General features: G+C 48.6%; 1 non-coding gene across 1 annotated transcript; it reads right to left on the bottom strand.

The window, feature by feature from the left end:
- Nucleotides 1-8133: 8133 nt before the first annotated feature.
- On the bottom strand, nucleotides 8134-8206 carry TRNAA-AGC. Its single transcript has one exon. It is a non-coding gene; the product is annotated as a tRNA-Ala (tRNA).
- Between the last annotated feature and the right edge of the window lie 7751 nt (nucleotides 8207-15957).

Below are 15957 nucleotides of genomic sequence, written 5' to 3'. Positions count from 1 at the left end.
CGCGCCTACCTCATGCACCGCTGTGCCGCTGCCAGAAGAGAGCAGGAGAACTGAGGCAAGAGTGCGTAAAGTGTGATAGACCATCAGGATGGGAAAAAAGTACAATTTTTTTTTTTTTTAACATTCGCTCCTTAATACGCACCCTTATTTCCACCCCCTTTTTGGGAGTGGAAAAAGGGTGTCTTATGGAGCGAAAATTATGGTATGTACTTTGGGGAATTTCAAGTTTTCCAGGTGAACAAGGAAAGAAATACATTAACTCTGCAATTAGACAAAGTATCACACATTTGCTAAGAAGGACTTTACAAATCATCAGCATGCAAAATAGGAGTAACTAAAGGGTCTAAAAAGTAAACAATTGGTCGGTAGATTAAAGGCAATTCTCTCCCTTTCTTCCAGTTCCAGGCACCCCACCCCACCAACATGGGTCCAGCAGCTCTCTCACTACCATCTAGCTCCAACCAACCCCATCATGGGTCCAACACCAATCTTTATTCCCTCCAAATCAACTCATCAAATTCAGCAACTCTATCTCCTCCAGCTCCAATCCAATCCCCCCTCTTGGAATGGGTCCATTCCTTCTAGCTCCAGTCACCCAACTGCAGATTCAGCAGACTTATTGTCCTTCCCATGAACCCCGAAACCAGGTTGAACACTTCTATCTCCCTTCATTTCAGATCTGGAAACAGCCACACATCCAGCACCCCATCAACCACAACAGCCCATAGTTGCTTCAGTAACAGAATCGCCAGCATCAGCCCACATGGATACAGTGGCAATGGAAACCCTACCAAGAGGGATGACATATCAATGACTCCATCACCAGGTACCTATGTGCCTATATTATGCTCACAAAACACAAACATGCCACAGAGAACAGTATTCACAAACATACACTGAGGCCTTCAATCTCTCAGTCCCTCCATTATGTAAAACCCACTAAAACAAAAGAAAAGAAGAAATCAAAGGTGCAAAAGGTACCACAGTGTCTGTACCATTACCACCACAACAGTGTATTCACAATACAATAATAATTGAAAAAAATAATTGGCGTGCGCCATAAGACGCATGCCTCCCAGATTTTTTAATCATTATGAACCTCCACCAAAAACAGCATCTTTCCAGATCTCCGAATATCCTGTGGAAACTACAGGCTTCACTGTTAAGAAACAGCAAATGACAGCTTTAGCGTGCTTTTCTAGATCTCAATCCTCTCCTTTGTAAGACCTAAAGTAGCAAAAGGATCCATGGAGAATGTGGGCAAAGCGAGCGCTCTACCATTTGAGCAAATGCCCTTCCTTCTCAAAGCAGTTTGGGAGATGAAAATGATCCTTTTCACAGCCACCCAGTGGTTAACAGATCAGTTTTTGTCCTTATTTAATCCATGCAATTCCATATGCAGGATACCTTTTAAGCAATACAAGTGCTTCCTTTCAACCTGACTAGGTAGTTGCAGATCCACCAGCGTGTTAAGCTTTCTATTTCAGCTTTTTGGTTGCAGAAAAAAAAGAATGGAGAATGTGGGCATCGATCCCACTACCTCTCACATGCTAAGCGAGCGTTCTACCACTTGAATTAATTGCCCTCCTTCACTCTGATGTCCTGGGCACAAAGCAGATGTTGGGTTAAATACAATCCAGATGTTTTACCACGTGATCCTTAACAGATTTCTGCACACCCCAGGTTAGAAAACCACGATTCCAGATAACATTCTGAGGACTTTAAGACTTTTTACTCATTCTGACCCTCCACCAAAAACAGCATCTTTTCAGGTCTCCGAATATCCTGTGGAAACACCAGGCTTCAATGTTTAGAAGCAGCAAATTACAGCTTTAGCATGCTTTTCTAGATCTCACTCTTCTCCTTTGAAAGACCTAAAGTAGCAAAAGGATCCATGGAGAATGTGAGCATTGATCCCACTGCCGCTCGCATGCAAAACGAGCGCTTTACAATTTGAGCTAATTCCCCTCCTTCTTGAAGCAGCTCAGGAGATGAAAAAGAGTAGTTACTTACCTGTAACGTAGGTTCTCCGTGGACAGCAGGATAGTCAGCCACATATGGGTGTTGTCCCAATAGCTCTCAATTTGTGGATAAGCTCTCCAATAGCTCAGAGAGATTTTTTTTTTCTCTATCTCTGAGCACGTGCAGTGCCTGGCCCGAACCCTATCCATTTCCCCCTGCTTCCCCCTAATCCCCAGGATGTTCCTAGCTATGGCCGGGTCGGCCGTATGGGGAGGCGGGTGGGTTGTGTGGCTGACTATCCTGCTGTCCATGGAGAACCTACGTTACAGGTAAGTAAGTACTCTTTCTCCTAGGACAAGCAGAATGAGTCAGCCACATATGGGTGACTCTCTAGCCGAGGGATATACCGACTGGACCTGCGCCTTAGTGCTCTGTGCATCCCTCGCCTGGCTGTGGAGGCCAAGCCGGGCAGGGTAATCAGGTGAAGCAGGTGAAGTTGTGGAAACAAGGTATTTTGATAAAGCGCTGTGTTAACTGAGCAATAATACAGAACAGTGAAACTGGTCAATAACAATCAATGAACAGTGAGAAACCAACTGGTCAACAGTGACAATTCGTACTTGCATGTGAGAATTCATACTTGCATATTCCACGTTCAGTTTAGACAGGAGTGCTGGAAGACCTACTTAATCAATATCTATAACACCCTACTTGATCAGTGTTTGTCAATATTTATAACCCCCTACTTGGTCAGTGTTTGTCAAGGCTGTGCTAGTGGTTGCTGTCCCTCCCGGGAGACTGCTCGGCCGACTTCCAACACTGCTTGGCCGAAAGCATTTGGAGCGTGGAATGCTATGTAGAGGCAGTAGTGCTTGGTGAAGGTGTGCATGGAGGACCAAGTGGCTGCATCGCAGATGTCCCCTATTAGTGTGTGGAATGGATGAGCCATTTTGGTGGCTATGGCTCTGTGCTGGTGGGCATGGGCTCCCACCTGCGGTTGACGCTGCGCTCTTCTATAGGTGAAGGAGATGCACTTGGATATCCAGCGCGAGAGCCTGCGTTTGGTGGCCGGCAGTCCTGGTCTGTTTTGGTAGTAGGAGATGAACAATTGAGTCTTGTCTGGTCTGTTGCATAGTCAGGGCCCGCACACAGTCCAGGAGGTGTCACTGAGGTGGCTGTGTGCCTCCCTGTGGGGGGATGTAGAGTGCCAGGAGGCACACTGAAGCCATCTTCGGCAAGAATCGGGGGTGGGTTCTGGGTACCACCTTGTTCTCATGGAGGAGTGTGTCGGGGGGTGATGGACCAGGGCCTGGATCTCGCCGATACATCTGGTCGACGTGATGGAAGTCAGGGTTTTCCCGGCCAGGAATAAGGGATCTGCCTCCCCCAAATGTTTGAAGGGGTCGAGGTGAGCTGATGCAGCACCAAGTTGAGGTCCCATCCGGGCGGTGGTGGTCTGACCAGTGGGTGCAGATTGGACAGTCCCTTCATGAAATTGTGTGATTACTGGATTCCTCGGCACTGGTTTGTTGTCTAGGCCAGTGTGGTATGCCGCAATTGCACTTAGGTGGACTTGATGGAAGTTTTAGGTCCCACTGAGATAAGCTCAGTATGTACTGCAGGATGTCTGGTATGGGGCAGTTGTAGGGGTCTCGCTGCATGTCTGTGCACCGGTAGCGGAACCTTCTCAATTTCAACCCATAGCATTTTCTGGTTGAAGGTCTTCTGGCTTCACATCTTGTGGTAGGTTCATCCTCTCATCATCCCTGCGGTCAGTGTTAAGGAACGCAGGTCGTGGTGGAGGGTAAGGCTCCCGTGTTGTTTTATGATAACTGCACTGATCAAGAGGGGGAGAGGTGAACCGCTATCCCTTGCCGGAATAGGAACCATGGTTGCTGGGGCCCGAACAGGGCAATCATGTTCACCGTTGCTCTGTCCTGAAGGATCTTCTGCAAGACTTAGGGTATGGTGGGTAGGCGTATAAGAGTCCGTGGTTCCAACTCACAGACAGATCGTCGGGGCTGAGACGGCGATGGGTTGATCTCTTTGAGCAGAAGGTCGAGTATTTTGAGTTCAGTTCAGTTGCAAATGGGTCGATGCTCAGTGTGCCCCAGGTGCTGAAGATCTTCTTTGTCGCCGCTGGGTTGAGACACCACTCATAGGGATCCAGCTGGCGGCTGAGGCTTTCTGCCCGGTTGTTCTGCTCCCCCGGGAGGTAAGTTGCCTGGATGGGGCATTGAATGGAGTTGATGAACTCCCACATGCAGCAAGCTTCCTTGCATAGCGAGGCTGACCCTGTCCCTCCCTGCTTGTTGATGTAGTACATGGCCACCTGGTTTTCTGTTTGGGTGAGGACTGCCCTGCCTGTCACCCATTGCTTGATGGTTTCAAGGGCATTCCCTATGGCCCTGAGCTCCAGTAGGTAGATATGGAGTGAGAAAGCCTGGGCTGACCATATGTCCCCTGTTCAAAGATGGGGAAGATGTTTGGAGGCATCCATGGTGGCCACCAGCTGGTGAGGTGGTGGTCTGATTTCCCTTTCACTAGGTTATCTTGGGCCGCTCACCAGTGAAGCGTCTTGTTTATGGGCTGGCGAATGGGTATATGGGTGGTCAGAGGTTGGGTATATTGGTCCCAGTGACGTCTGAGGTGCCCTTTCAGGGATCTCATGTGTAGTCTGGTGTGCTGGACAACAACAACCGCAGCCGAGACACAGGAGGGAGCGTGCTGACGATGAGCTGCTGGCAGGGATGCACTGGGCCAGGGATGTTATGGCGTGGATTTGGTAGTCCAGTAGGACGGCCTTGGTCTGTGTGGTGTCGATGACTGCTCCAATGAACGATATCCCCTGGGTGGGTATCAGGTGGGATTTCTTGTAGTTGATGAGGAACCCCAGTTCTTGGAGGAGGGTTATGATGGTTGTCGGGGCTGCCAGCTGTCGAGATAAGATAGGATGCACACCCCTTGAAGGCGAGGATGTGCCACTGCCACGCACTTTGTGAACACTCTTGGAGCCGTTGAGAGTCCAAGGGGTAGGACCTTGTACTGGAGGCATCTGTCTTGGCTTTAGAAGCGACGATGCTTCCTGTGGGCTGGGTGCATGGGCACGTGAGTGTATGCATCATGTAAGTTCAGGGATACTAGCCAATACTCGGGCTGTAACAGGGCCAAGACTGTACCCAGAGAGTGCATCTGGAATCGTTCCTTGTGTATGCACCTGTTGAGCTTGCAGAGATCCAGGATCGAGCTTTGTCCTTGTCCATGGGGACGCGGGGGTTCCTGGAGTAAAAACCCCTTGGTGATCTCCTCTGTTCGGCACCGCCTCTATTGATTCTGCCGGAGCAGGTCCTCTCCTTGCTGCAGGAAAATTGGGTCGTCAGATGGAGGGTGCCCCGCCCACTCTGGGGGCGGGAGTGGAGACGAATTCGGAATCCCTGCTTGATGATGCTGAGGGCCCACTGGTCGATGGTGATCCTGGGCCAAGCCTTCGCAGACAATCTGATCCTGCTGGCCGGAGGGTGGTCAAGGTTCTGTTTTTGTTGTGGGGAGAGGGCTGCCCTTGGATGCCCCTGCCCCTCGGGCGGTGCTTGTTTACGTAGCAGTTATGTTACTATTGCGAGCGCTGGGGCACAGACTGCTGCCAGTGTGGACTGGCTCGGTGGTGAGCTGGAGTCCCTGTTTTATTTTATTTATTTATTTTCTCTCAATGGCCTCCTGATAAAGCCGCATCTGGAACTGGAGCGCAGCAATTCGTGCGCTCAGCATTGCACCCTCAAAGGTCTTTTTCCCCGTGGAATCCAGGGTTTTTCAGGTCCTTCCCTGACGGGGCGTTGGATGGGGGAGTCATGCTGCCCTGTTTCTCTTAAGCGCCAAGGCTACCGCAATGCCCATGTATGGCTGCTGCGGGTTGTCGAATCCCTGGGCCGGAAAGATCTGGTACTTCAATCCCAGTCTCCTTGATGTTGGTTTGCCTGAAGAGGGAGTCTGCCAAATCTTGTCTCTGCATTCCAGGAGGTTCTTGTGGACCTGGAATCGCCACCACCTGCCTGAAGTAGTTCAGGCATTGTAGTAATCTGTGTTGGGTACTGGTGGTCCACCCATGTGGATCTTGAGAAAGGCTGTGAGTTTCTGGAGGAACTTGGGGTAAGTCCTCGTTTGTGGATTTTTTGTGGGGTTTTTTGTTTTCTTTTTAGTTATTTATTTAGTTATTTATTTATTTTTGTGGGTGGTGACTCGGGGTGTGGCTGGAGGCTGGTATGTTGCTTGTTCCTCGTTGCTTAGGTGCATGGCATGCCGCTGGAACGCACCATGTTGTTGTGCGTGGCTCCCTCTAAAGGGGGGCATTGGGAGGAGTGTTGCCCACTTAGAGAAGAGTTGGGTCAGCAGGAAGATTAACTGTTGCTGCTGGTCCCACCCCTGGTGGTTCGCAGGTTAATGTGCTGCTCCACTTGACTGGTTGGGTGGCTCCATGTACCCCGCCAACATTCTCTGTCCTTCTTGAGAGGGGGGGTGAGCCTGCAGAGAGGGGGCACGATGCACCCCTTCATCTGTGCCAGTGCTCCTGGCTGCGTTTCCCACTTTGCCTGGAGGCAGAGAAAGAGGAGTGATGATGCCTCCTGTGTGGGCTTCTCCTGCTGTACTGCCTATTGTATATTAAACTGTACAGCACTGCATATGCCTTTCAGTGCTATAGAAATCATAATTAGTAGCTGAGTCCTTCCTGCTGCAGTGAACAGCTCTTTAGGCTGAGGAGTTTCAAACCCCCACCTTTGGGGAGGCGTGGTCTGACATGCCACATCACTGATGACATCAGCACAGTACTTTGTGAAGAGTTCCCCGGGACTGCCCCTATTGCCAGGGAGGAAGGAAAAACCTGTGTTGCAATTGGTTGCCAGCGGTTTCCATCATGGCTGGTTGCTGAGAGCCCGCCCAGGTGTGGAAGGCAGACTCCTCATTCCCGACATGAGGGGAGGGGGGAGGGGGGGGAGGTCTGAACTGCAGACTCTGCAGGACCCCAAGAGGGAAAAAAGCATCGAGTTCATTTTTTTTTTTTTTTTTAGAATGTGGGGAGATTGCAGGGAGGAGGGACATCCACTGCTGAACTCTGGAGCAGCATGTCTCCTGCTGGTGGGAGAGGTCTACAGGTCCTCCCCCCCCCCCCCCGAGGGAAAGAAGCATAGGAGTTTCTTTCTCCTTAAGTTAAGATTGGGAGGAGGGTGGGGCAGAGCCCTTGGGGCTGCAAAAGATTATCAGAGGTTTTCCCAAAAACAAGCAGATAGGACTTACCTTTGGGGCTGGAGGGAGAACCCCGAACGGCTGCCTGCAGAGACTGACTGTACACGGCAGCATGCAAGGAATCCGGAGGAGGTCTCTCAGTGTGGAGGGCAAAAACCCCGATCTGCTGACTGCAGAGGCTGGCTGTAAGTGGCAGCATGCAGAGACTCCGGGGGAGATCTCTCAGTCTGGAGCGCGAAAAATCCCGATCTGCTGTCTGCAGAGGCTGGCTGTACACGGCAGCATGCAGAGACTCCGGGAGAGATCTCTTGATCTGGCGAGACCCCTATCGGCTGCCTGCAGAGACTGGCTGTACACGGCAGCATGCAGGAACTCCGGGAGAGATTTCTCTACCGGGCCGAGTACAGGCAGGGTGATTAGTTGAGCCAGGGCATCCTGGAGGCTCCTTGCCGCTGTAGCTTGTGGATCCCCCGCTGCTGCATTCCGATGAGGATGGCTGCTGGAGGAAGATTCTCGGGCCTCACTTCTCTTCATGAAGTCTCTCAGTGCCCTCTTCCTTAGCTTGTGTGCACATGGAGACATGTGCGCACAATGAAAGCAACATGGAAACCTTGTGCGCCGGATCTAATCAGTGGGCGCACAATTCATGAGGATCATTTCTTTAGATGATTCAGGCATCTTCAAGGTGATGAGTAGAAAAGTTGTAATAGAGAGCTGTAGAAAATCCAACCGATGGGAACGAGCGGAAACTAAAGACTGGGGATTAGTGGGAAGCAGGGGGAAAAGGGTAGAGCTCGGGCATGCCTTATGGGACCCTGGCACTGCAAGTGCTCAGAGAAAAAAAAAAAATCTCTCTGAGCTATTGGAGAACTTATCCGCAAATTGGTAGCTTTTTAAGCTTTATATTTCACTCTTCGATTCCAGAAAAAAAAGGAATGGAGAATGTGGGCATTGATCCCACTACCTCTCACATGCTAAGCGAGCGCTCTACCACTTGAGCTAATTCCCCTGCCTCATTTTGCTGTCTTGCGCACAAAGCAGATGCTGGGTTAATTACAATTCTGACGTTTTACCACGTGATCCTCAACAGATTTCTGCACACCCCATATCAGAAAACCTCAATTCCAGACTACATTCTGAGGACTTTCAGACTTTTTACTCATTCTGACCCTCAATCAAAAACAGCATCTTTTCCGATCTCTGAATATCCTGTGGAAACTACAGGCTTCAATGTTTAGAAGCAGCAAATTACAGCTTTAGCGTGCTTTTTTAGATCTCACTCCCCTCCTTTGTTAGACCTAAAGTAGCAAAAAGATCAATGGAGAAAGTGGGTATTGAGCCCACTGCTTCTCACATGCAAAGCAAGCACTTTAATGTTTGAACTAATTCCACTCCTTCTTGAAGTAGTTCGGGAGATGAAAATGATCCTTTTCACAGTCACCAAATGGCTAACTGATCATTTTTTGTCCTTATTTAATCCATTCAATTCTATATGCAGGATACCTTTTAAGCATTGCAAGTTCTTCCTTTCAACCTGACTAGGTAGTTGCAGATCCACCAGCGTGTTAAGCTTTATATATCAGCTCTTTGGTTTCAGAAAAAAAAGAATGGAGAATGTGGGCATCGATTCCACTATCTCGCACGTGCAAAGCGAGCACTCTACCACTTGAGCTAAATTCACTGCCTCATGCTGCTGTCTTGGGCACAAAGCAGATGCTGGGATAATTACAATCCAGACGTTTTACCACGTGATTCTCAAAAGATTTCTGCACACTCCATGTCAGAAAACCACGATTCCAGACTACATTCTGAGGACTTTCAGAGTTTTTACTCATTCTGACCCTCCACCAAAAACAGCATCTTTCCAGATCTCTGAATATCCTGTGGAAACTACAGGCTTCAATGTTTAGAAGCAGCAAATTACAGCTTTAGCATACTTTTCTAGATATCACTCCTCTCTTTTGTAAGACCTAATGTAGCAAAAGGATCCCTGGAGAATGTGGGCATTGATCCCACTGCCTCTCCCATGCAGAGCGAGCGGTTTAATATTTGAGCTAATTCCCCTCCTTCTTGAAGCAGCTCAGAAGATGAAAAAGCACAGTTGCTTACCGTAACAGTTGTTATCTAGGGACAGCAGGCAGATATTCACAAACATGGGTGACATCACCGACTGAGCCCCGCAGCAGACAGCCTCGAAAGCAGACTTGCTTGAAGATCTTTATAAGAGCTTCCGAGTGCTGCATCGCGCATGCGCAAGTGCCTTCCCACCCGAACTAGGGGGCGCATCTCCGTGAAGATTCTCAGTTCAGATACCTAGCTAAGAAGCCAACTAGGGGAGGTGGGTGGGTTGTGAGAATATCTGCCTGCTGTCCCTGGATAACAACTGTTACGGTAAGTAACAGTGCTTTATCCCAGGACAAGCAGGCAGCATATTCTCACACATGAGAGCTAAGCAGAAAGGGATGGAGGGAGAGTTGGCAATTTAAGAAAAAAAATTTTGCAAAACAGATTGGCCAAAATGGCCATCCCGTCTGGAAAAAGTATCCAGACAGTAATGAGAGGTGAATGTATGAACCGACCAAGTGGCAACCTTGCAGATTTCCTCAATAGGAGTTGATCTGAGGAAAGCTACAGATGCCGCCATAGCTCGAACTTTATGGCCTTTGACTCAACCCTGCAGAGGAAGACCAGCCTGAGCATAACAGAAAGAGATTCAATAATAATAATAACAGTTTATATACCGCAATACCACAAGCAGCCATCCAGTTGGATATGGTTCACTTCGAGAAGGACGCCCCAACTTATTTGGCTTGAAGGAGATGAAAAGTTGTGGGGCTGTTCTGTGAGGTAGAGTGCGTTGCAAGTAGAAAGCCAAGGCACGTTTACAGTCCAAAGTATGGAGCGCCACTTCTGCAGGGTAAGAATGAGGCTTTGGAAAAAATGCTGGAAGAACAATAGATTGATTGAGATGAAAGTCTGAAACCACTTTAGGCAAGAACTTCGGATGAGTACGGAGGACCACTATGTCATGGCGGAAAACTGTGAAAGGTGGATCCGCAACCATAGCTTGTAACTCACTGACTCTTTGAGCAGACATGAGGGCAATCAGAAAAACCGCTTTCCAAGTGAGATACTTGAGATGAGCTTTATTAAGTGGTTCAAATGGAGGTTTCATTAGTTGAGCTAAAACAACATTGAGATCCCAAACCACCGGAGGCGGTTTAAGTGGTGGATGAACATTAAAGAGTCCTTCATAAATTGGGAAACCACGGGATGTGCAGAAAGAGGTTTCCTATCAAGAGGCTGATGAAAAGCAGCAATAGCACTAAGATGGACTCGAATGGATGTAGATTGAAGTCCAGATTGCGATAAGTGAAGCAAATAGTCCAAAACAGAAGCCAAGGATGTGGACATTAGCTCTAGGTGACGTGTGGAACACCAAGCAGAAAATCTAGTCCATTTCTGGCCGTAACACTGTCGAGTGGAAGGCTTTCTGGAAGCGACCAAAATATCTTGAACAGACTGAGAGAAGTGCGAGGAGTCCGTCAGGCCTAAAGGTACCAAGCTGTTAAGTGTAGAGACTGCAGATTGGGATGAAGTAAAGATCCTTGACTCTGAGTAAGCAGAGAGGGAAAAACTGGTAGAAGTAGAGGCTCCCTGGTGCTGAGTTGAAGCAGAAAGGAGTACCACGGTTGTCTGGGTCACCAAGGAGCTATCAGAATCATGGTGGCATGGTCCGTCTTGAGTTTGACAAGAGTCCTGAGAATCAGTGGAAATGGAGGGAAGGCATAGTGAAACTGACCCGTCCAATCCAGGAGGAAAGCGTCCGCCTCCAGACGTTGGAGAGAGTATATTCGAGAGCAAAACTGAAGCATCTTGTTGTTGAGGGGGGGACGCAAAAAGGTCTATCTGCGGGGTCTCCCAGCGAGCAAATACCTGATGCAGTGTGGGGGAATTGAGTGTCCATTCGTGAGGTTGCAGAAGGCGACTCAAGTTGTCTGCCAGACTGTTGTGGTGACCTTGAATATAAACAGCCCGGAGAAAGATGTTCCGATGAATTGCCCAATGCCACAGATTCAGAGCCTCTTGACACAGGGAGTGAGAACCCATACCCCCTGTTTGTTGACATAATACATGGCTACCTGGTTGTCGGTCCAGACCAGCACCACCATGTCGTGAAGAAGGTGTTGAAAAGCTTTGAGAACATTGAAGATCGCTCTGAGTTCCAATAGATTGATATGACAAAGTCGGTCAGCCGAAGTCCAGAGACCCTGGGTACGGAGGCCGTCTACATGGGCCCCAATGCATAGGTCGACGAGTCTGTTGTGAGAACCTTGTGATGAAGAATGTGGAACAGCAAACCTCTGGAAAGATTGGAAGAGAGCATCCACCAGTGGAGAGACTGCTTCAACAAAGGAGTTACTGTAATTTGTTGGGAAGGCGGGTCTGTAGCTTGTTGCCACTGAGATGCCAGGGTCCACTGAGAAATGCAAAGGTGAAGTCTGGCAAAAGAAGTCACATGAACTGTAGAAGCCATGTGGCCGAGCAGAACCATCATTTGTCTTGCAGAAATAGATGGAAGACGAGACACCTGATGACAAAGGCGAATGAGGGTATCTCGACGTGGTGGAGGCAGAAACGCTCTGAGTTGGACAGTATCCAGGGTAGCCCCAATGAACTGAAGAGATTGAGATGGAATCAGTTGGGATTTTGGAAAGTTGATTTCGAACCCCAGACTTTGGAGGAACATAATAGTCTGTTGGGTCGCTGCAATAACCCCTTGAGGGGAGGGGGCTTTGATAAGCCAGTCGTCCAGGTACGGAAAAACTTGAAGACCCTGAGAACGAAGAGCAGCAGCCACCACCACCAGACATTTCGTAAATACTCTGGGGGAGGAGGCAAGTCCGAAAGAACGAACTCTGTACTGAAGATGAAGATTCCCCACCTTGAATCGAAGGTATTTGCACGACGCTGGATGAATGGGGATATGAGTGTAAGCCTCTTTGAGATCCAGCAAGCACATCCATTCTTCCTGATCCATCAGGGAGTACAAGGTCGGCAATGAGAGCATCCGAAACATCTCTTTAACCAGAAATTAGGAGGTCCAGAATGAGTTGCAAGTCCCCTGTCTTCTTTGGAACCAGAAAGTAACAGGAATAAAAACCCAGGTTCTGCTGAGAGAGAGGAATCTCCTCGTCAGCTCGAAGGCGAAAGAGAGCCTGAGCTTCCTGAAGAAGAAAGGGAAGTTGCGATGAACTGGAAGGACACTCTCTTGGAAGGTGATCTGGAGGCACCTAAAGCAAGCAAAGAGAGTATCCCTCTCATAGAATGGTCAGAACCCAGAGATCCGATGTGACGGTTTCCCACTGGAGATAGAAATGGGAAAGACGACCTCCAGTGGGCAGAAGAGAATTCTGATGCAGGGAGGTTGGAATGCTCAGACTTGGAACATCAAAAAGACAGGTGGTTTAGCGGCTGCAGGAGTTTGAGTCTTCTGCTGACACTGCTGTTGCTGAGAAAGTTGAGGTGGAGTCTGGAAAAAACTGGTGTCATTTTCTGAGGATAACGACGGTGTGGTTGTTTATATACCTGAGCAGGAGGAGTCTTGGGCTTGGGTCAAATTAAAGAAGCAAAAGAGCGCTCGTGTTCTGAAAGGTGCTTGGTGGCAGCTTCAATGGAGTCATCAAAAAGTTCATTCCCTTGACAAGGCAAGTTGGTAAGACGGTCCTGCAAATTGGGATCCATGTCAACTATGTGCAGCCAGGCAAGGTGACTGCAAAAGCAGAGACTCTTGAGGAAAGTTCAAAAGCATCATAGGAGGCCTGTAACATGAAAAGCCTCAATTGAGATAGAGTTTGGAGGATTTGTTTAAACTCCTAAAGAATTAGCTTGGAAAGGTCCAGATAAAAGGAAGGTAGCAATTTCAGAAAATGATTGAAATAGGTGATAAAAACATTATAATTGAGAATTCTGTTAGCCATCATGGAGTTTTGGTACAATCGGCGTCCAAATTTATCAATGGTCTGACCTTCCCTGCCAGGTGGAACTGCAGCAGAAAGTTTAGAAGGATGAGCTTTCTTCAGGGATGACTCCATCACCAAAGACTGATGTGATAATTGAGATTTTTCAAATCCCTTGCAGGGTACAGTGCAGTAGCGGGACTCTAATTTGGAAGGAATGGCTGTAGTGGAGTAAGGAGTTTCCATGTATCTCATGAAGGTCTGCTTAATGACTGGAGTCATTGGCAACCTCAAGGTCTCCTTAGGCGGATGAGGCAGCTCCATGTCAGCCAAGTATTCTGGGGTATACTTGGAGTCAGAATGTAGATCCAATTGAAGAGCTTTCCCCATATCGAAGACAATTTGGCGAATGAAGTGGACTTCGAGGTCGAAGCATCCTCAGGGGAGGCAGAGTGAGACCGAGGGACCACCGAGTAGGACGGAGAAGCCTCCCTAGGATATTGAGACAAGGGCTCCAAGTCCAAACGCACTGTGAATGAAGAAGCTGTACTGCCTACATGGGGTGGAGTCAAGGAGTGCCTGCGCTTCAAGCTTCTCGACGGCGAGGTTCTCGGGGTTCAAGGCAGGAGGAGAAGAGTCCCGCAAAAGAGGCCTCGAGAGAGGGTTCCCCGATCTTGATGGTCTCGGGGATGAAGCGGTCGAGGCACCTCGATGATGAGACCACTGTTTTAATCTAGATGAAGTCTCGGGATGCATTGAAGATGAAAGCTTCGAATCCTTATGAAGCTTGGAAGCAATGGGCTTCGAATGCTTTGAGCGATGCTTCAACCGAGGCAGCGGAGACATTGATGGAGGTTCAGGTGAAGAATCAGTAGAAGAAAGATGATGAGGCTTCCAAGACCTGCCACGAAGCATCTTTACAGGAGGCTCAGACTGCTGCCCAGGCTGGTCTACAGGAAGCAAGGTTGAGGACAGAACCAGTTGAACCACTATCGAGGAAATTTGAGTGGTTAAGATAGACTTCAACATGTCCTCGAACATTGGCACCGAGACAAAGGGATCAGGTCTTGTAGGTGCAGCAGTGTGCTCCAAGGAGGGCGACTTTGAAGATGAGTATTCCCGAGACTTGGAGGCACACTTAGCTGAAGGTCTCGAGGAGGTGGACAACCCCAGAGGTACGGGTTGCGGAGCATGAGACTCTGGTGGCTTCTTAGGGACGGTACCTGAAAGAGAGGCAGGAGACTGACCCACAGGAGCAGACTTCAATGAAGGAACCGACGAGGCCTTTAAGACCGAGGACGCCGAGGTCTTCAAGGTCGAGGCCTGTGTCGAAGCGGAAGGCAAGGCTTTCAAACCTGAGGCCACAGTCGAAGTCGAGGCCTTCGAGAGCGAAGTTGTCCCCGAGGTAGATGCCGAGGTTTTCTCAGGCTCCATGGTGCCAAAAAGTTGGATAAAACGGACACAGCGGCGAAAAAAAGCCTGATGTTGGAGGGTCAAGCAGCGATGACAATCTTCAAGGCAATGTCCGGACCCCAAAACAAACCATGCACCGACTATGAGGGTCGGTAACGGAAATTGTACTGCAACACAGGTAACAATGTTTAAACCCGGTTAGAGGCCGGGACATAGAAAATACAAAGTCCGTACCAAGAGAGGCATAGGGTTGGGCCTAGGCTCAAAGCCCTCGCACTGGACGGCCAAAAAAACAAGAAACAAATATATATATATATATTTTTTTTTTTGTAAAATAAAAGAAAAAGAAGACGCGAACACAGCGACCAAAACTAAATGATAGCCGCGGTGAAGACAAAGCACTAATGCTGCAGAGCTAAGACGAACAGGTCTTCTCGGCTCCACGGAAAACGTTGAACTGAGGATCCTCACAGGAGATGAGCCCCCTAGTTCGGGTGGGAAGGCATTCTCGAATGCGCGATGCAGCACTCAGAAGCTCTTATGAAGATCTTCAAGCAGGTCTGCTTTCGAGGCTGTCCTTGGGGGGGCTCCGTCGGTGACGTCACCCATGTGTGAGAATATGCTGCCTGATTGTCCTGGGATAATGGATGATATGCTGAGCACAGTCTAACTGCTTTGCTGTGCAGAACCAAAATCGCTTTCACAATCTAGTTTCATAAAAAGAGAAAAGAAGCATGCTGTAAGGACCACTGCCCATTTTTCACCTTCCTGCTGTAGTACGTTTTTCCACATGATCCTCAACAGATTTCTGCAAACCCCATATCAGAAAACATTCTGAGGATTTTCAGACTTTTTACTCATCCTGACCCTCAAACAAAAACATCATCTTTCCAGATCTCCGAATATCCTGTGGAAACTACAGGCTTCAATGTTTAGAAGCTGCAAATTACTGCTTTTGCGTGCTTTTCTAGATCTCACTCCTCTCATTTGTAAGACCTAAAGTAGCAAAAGGATCCATGGAGAATGTGGGCATTGATCCCATTGCCTCTCGCATGCAAAGCAAGCACTCTACCATTTGAGCTAATTCCCCTCTTCCTTTAAGCAGTTCAGAAGATGAAAAAGGATGATATCCTGAGCCAAGCCTAACTGCTTCTCTGTGCAGAACCAAAATCACTATCTCAATCTAGTTTCATTGAAAAAGAGAAGAAGCATGCTGTAAAGTCCGCTGCCCATTTTTCACCTGCCTGCTGTAGTCACAACTCTTCAGTGATTTGTGCTCTTGTATATGATAAAAGGGGTGTGAAACTATGAGAAAAGGAAGGACAGATGAATTAGGGCCTCTTCTGCTATTTCCTCTAGAGCTCACACTGATCCTTTTCACAGCCAA

Source organism: Geotrypetes seraphini, chromosome 2 (genome assembly GCF_902459505.1).
Source record: "Geotrypetes seraphini chromosome 2, aGeoSer1.1, whole genome shotgun sequence".
In the NCBI taxonomy this organism is placed as follows: domain Eukaryota; kingdom Metazoa; phylum Chordata; class Amphibia; order Gymnophiona; family Dermophiidae; genus Geotrypetes; species Geotrypetes seraphini.
The sequence above is the reverse complement of the archived record's forward strand: the minus strand, read 5'-3'. Positions and strand labels throughout refer to the sequence as shown.